This window comes from Oratosquilla oratoria, chromosome 36, assembly GCF_046742065.1.
Source record: "Oratosquilla oratoria isolate Oo_2021 chromosome 36, ASM4674206v1, whole genome shotgun sequence".
Lineage (NCBI taxonomy): Eukaryota > Metazoa > Arthropoda > Malacostraca > Stomatopoda > Squillidae > Oratosquilla > Oratosquilla oratoria.
Window position 1 is genome coordinate 5,296,455 of NC_134812.1, and position 5,000 is coordinate 5,301,454.

Consider the following 5,000-nt stretch of genomic DNA (forward strand, 5'->3'; position numbering starts at 1 on the left):
GTATGTTTGTATGTATGTATGTATGTATCTATGTACGTTCGGATGTTTGCTGGCCGAGGAAACATGTATGTATGCACGCATGTATATATGTAGGTATGTATGTATGTATGTATGTATGTTCGGATGTTTGCTGGCCGAGGAAACATGCATGTATGTATGTATATGTATGTATGTATGTATGTATGTATGTATGTATGTATCTATGTACGTTCGGATGTTTGCTGGCCGAGGAAACATGTATGTATGCACGCATGTATATATGTATGTATGTATGTATGTATGTATGTATGTATGTATGTATGTATGTATGTATGTATGTATGTATGTTCAGATGTTTGCTGGCCCAGCGGGTACGGGGGTCGCTACTTGCGACGGAGGTCGAGGTGACGGCGGCTCGAACCCAGCCACCGCTGAGTTGGACCAAGGGCATGGTTCATTAGATTCCACGCTATAAAGTCCTCTGTAAGGGGCACCGTTCTAGCCTCCTAATAGGGGGAGTATGTACATAAGAACATAAGAATGAAGGAGACTGCAAGAGACCATAAGGCCTATAGTAGGCAGTTCTATGAAATGTTTATATGTATGTGGGTATTTCCTGAGGGTACAATATCTCTCTCTTGAAGATACAAAGGCAGAGGGACACATTTCCTGAGTGTAAAGAAATCATGTTGATCTCACTTGAAAGTAAGAAGTGGAAGAGTGGGAGAACGTGAGAATCCGTGAGAGGCATTGACATAAGAACATATAGCTTTTCTTCCTTCCCTATTACCATGAAAACATAAGAACGGAGGAGACTGCAAGAGACCATAAGGCCTATACCAAGAGGTTCCATGTCCTTTAACACCTGTCATCCTTATTCATAAATTTATCTAATCTTCTCAAAAAAAAAAAAAAAAAAAAAAGATAGTTTCAGCGCTCACTACATGGTTAGTAAGTCTATTCCATTCGTTAACCGCTTTATTGGTAAACCATTTTTTGCCTATTTCCTTCTAAAATCTAAAATTATCCAAATTTAAAACTATCACTACGAATCCTGCCCTGCTACCTTAATATGATGACCTTGTCTGCATCAACCTTGTTAAAGCCCTTGACCCATTTGAATACCTCTATTAGATCATCCCGATCTCTACGTCTTGATCATCCCCACCAAATCATTAGTTTCTGCATGTTACTTGTCAATCACCTTCAACCATTGTACGCCTCAGTCCCCGACACTTTTGTTTCAACCAGAATCTCTCGACTTAGATCAAACTGTCAACCTCTCTGCTTGCAGTCAATCAAATGTCGAGATGGTCAGGTTTGGTGTTGTCTTTCGCCAAATTCGGTCATGGTGTGGAATTTGAGGATAATGCAAAAACTTAAAAATAATTTTTGGTGGAATTGAAAAGTTGTAAGATTTTCGTTTTATTTTCCTCTGGCTAAAATCACGTGACTAAGCTAACAGGCATTTCTTAGATGAAAGTTAATAACTCTTTGATGTCTGCATATGAACTTCTGCAACAGCCTCAAGCTAAATGTTGTCCCCAAAACTCTTGTTTCTACCAGAATCTCTCGACTTTTAGCAAACTGTCATCCTCTATGCTTGCAGTCAATCAAATGTCGCTCTGGTCAGGTTTGGTGTCGTCTTTACCCAAATTTGGTCACGGCGTGAAATTTGAGGTTAATGCAAAAAATTGATATTTTTCGGTGGACTTGAAAAATAGTAATGTTCTCGTTTTATCCACCTCTGGCTAAAATCACGTAACTAAGGTAACGGGTATTTCCTAGATAAAAGTTAATAACTCTTTGATGTTAGTATATGATCTTGTGCAACAGCCTCTAGCTAAATGTTCTCTTTGTACCACAGAAAACTCACCATCTCATTCCCACGCAGAGGTTAGTGAGGAACCGGTGGTAGGGCAAAGTCCTGCTAGTTGTAGCAAGCCGCTTTTTTGTTTATATGTATATCTACTTATCTAATTTATTTATTTATTTATCCATCTATTTATTTATCTGTTTATTCATTTACTTATTCAATTTATCTATTCATTGTTCTATATATTTATCAATTTATCTATTTAATTATTTATTTATTTATCTATTCTATTTATTAATCTATTTGTTTATTTTTAGGCCGATGTTTGGGTCGCCTCCCCTACTAGCTAGGGATGTTGAGAACCAACGCGACATTACCCGCAGCGAGTCCGGGGAATCGAACCCACGACTACATGCTCATGAGTTCGACACGGTATCCACTGATCTACGACTATTAGACTAAATAAAACTACTTGACGTATGCCGGGACATACAACTTTCCACCTCTTAGAAGATCTCAGCCTCTTCTGCAACTGGTGGCTCTAAAGAGTTCATTCAAACTCCAGCTAGCCTGTTTCATTCACCAATATGTGTGTTTTCTTTCCGTTGGGAAAAGGTTTGATTGTGTAGTTTTAGATTCTCATATTCCCACAGTCCAGGGACTATATACTTACACTTCCTTAACCTGAATAAACCTATTTTGTATAATATGCATTATATATATATATATATATATATATATATATATATATATATATACACATATATATATATATAGTGTTATTATAACATTTGGAAATAAACTCGCCTACTGGGATTCGAACCCTTGCCTGAGCAGCTTGCTTTTTATAAGACGAAGATCGTGGTGACGTGATGGTACGGTCTTCGTCTTATAAAAAGCAAGCCGCTCAGGCGAGGGTTCGAATCCCAGTAGGAGAGTTTATTTCCATAAATGTATATATATCTCGTATAATCGTGTGTATATGTATGTATATCACATAATCGATTTGAACTGGTTTAAGGAAATAGATATGTATTTTTGATTATCTTCAGCCTGATGGTCACAGCCAAAACGAACAAAATGGCCTGGCGATGACGAGAACCAGAGAGAACATACTAACAGATTTAGAGACTTAAGTGAATCGGTTCTTCTGCTCTTCAACCCAAACCACCAATGCTGATGACGTCGTTGATTGGCTGATGGCGTGTCTCGACTTATTTCCTGATGGCCTGCAACCGCTAATCTTTTCCTTCTCTTGCAGCGAGATTACAGACTGATAGCTTCTGTTTTTCGTTTTACCTCTCTTTGAACAGTAGAACATAAGAATGGAAGAGACTGCAAGAAAGCAGGAGGCCTACGCTAGGTAGTTCCATGTTCCTTGCCACCTGTGATCTCTATCCATAAAATCATCCAATCTTCTCTTAAAACAGCCAATTGTTTCAGTGATCACTACATGGTTACAAAATCTAAATAAACAAATAAATAAATAAATAAATGAATAAATAACCAAATAAATAAAAGTTATAATAATATAAATAATAATGGATAAAACAAGTAAATGAATAAATAGGTAAAGTTAGATAATAAACAAAAAGGTTAATAGTAAATGCTCTCACTCCCGGGAGAGAGTTTGTCTTATAGGCAACATTATGCTCCTACTCTTGTCAAACTATTTACAGCTCCCGGCGTTTGGTCACGTGAGAGTATAAGTCTCACGTCAATTCATAAGCTTCCTTCCGTCAGAACATCTCACAGGAAGCGTCTAGCTAACGAAGTAATTACTTTTGTATTTGTTTGTCCGTTTTTTTTTCTTCCGAAAACGAGATTAACTAGTGACTGGAACAAGAGACCGGCTGAAGACCGTTGGAGCCATGCCACGTTTCAAAAAGACCACTTGAATTGAGATGAGTCACAAACAGGAGACCCGTCAATTCACAAAAGTTAAACTTAAAGCCGCCGGGTTTCAGTTCCGATATCAGTCTCCTCAAAGACTCTTCAGAACGTCAACTGAGGAAAGCCTCTACACCCCAGCGTAATGCCAAGCCCCAAAGCAAGAACCTCCGCGCTAAACAGCTTTAGCTCACTGACCCGGGCGAGGCTCGATCTGTCTACCTCGCGAATACGAGGAGGCCAGCGCGGTACCATTGTACTAGCCAGGAGGCTAGAAGGCTAGAAGGTAGAGAGAGAGAGAGAGAGAGAGAGAGAGAGAGAGAGAAAGAGAGAGAGAGAAAGAGAGAGAGAGATAGGGGGGGTGAGGGGGGTTAGCGTTCTAGACTACTTTTTTTTTTTCCCACACGAGTCTCAAAATTTCGAACAGAAGAACTTTTAGGCCATATGAAAATTTGTTACTGAGAAGTAAACACACAAATAATGATCGGATAAACGAACAGATGCACGTTAATTAAGGATGAATAACTGCAGGATCTTCTGCCTAATGGATATGAATATTACGGAATGAAGGTAAGGGGAAAGTCTTTGGAAGAGATGTCATGGGACCATAAGGCCTACACTAGGCAGTTCCATGTTCATGACCACATATCACCCCTATCCATAAAGGTATCTAATATTCTCTTAATATGATGGCCTTGCCTTTATTATCCTTTGTAAACCCTTCACCCATTTGAATACCTCTATTATATTTCATAGTTATGTTAAATTTGTTAGTTAAGTACCTGTATAGCCCCGTCTCTAATGTAGGTTATGTGGTATACAACTATCTAAAATTTGTTGTTCATCTGAATTTTGTAAATGTGATGAAAATTGTGATGCAGCAGTGGACTGGTTTATTGATGTATCTATTTGTACACGATTAATCTGTTAATTTCCTTACTTATCTATTTCTTATTTACCTGTTAAATAACTTGCCACTCATTTGTTTTATTTGTTCATCCGTTCGTAATCTTATTTGTTTGTTTAATTGTTTATCATTCATGATAAGAGTGAAATGAATCGTTCAATACTCAATGTAACTGAATCATTTATTTCCCGTAGGTAGGAAAGTGTTGCAAGGACTCTTCATGGTCACACACATCCACACCATAAAATTACACATATCCTCTCATGACTACACGAATCGCGCTTGCCTGCCTGCCTGCCTGCCTACAATCTATACCTATGCATTTATTTATGTAATTTATTATTTACGTTTTTTTTTTTTTTTTTTTTTCATCCGACCTAGATATGGACCAAAAGGTCTCCTATCGGC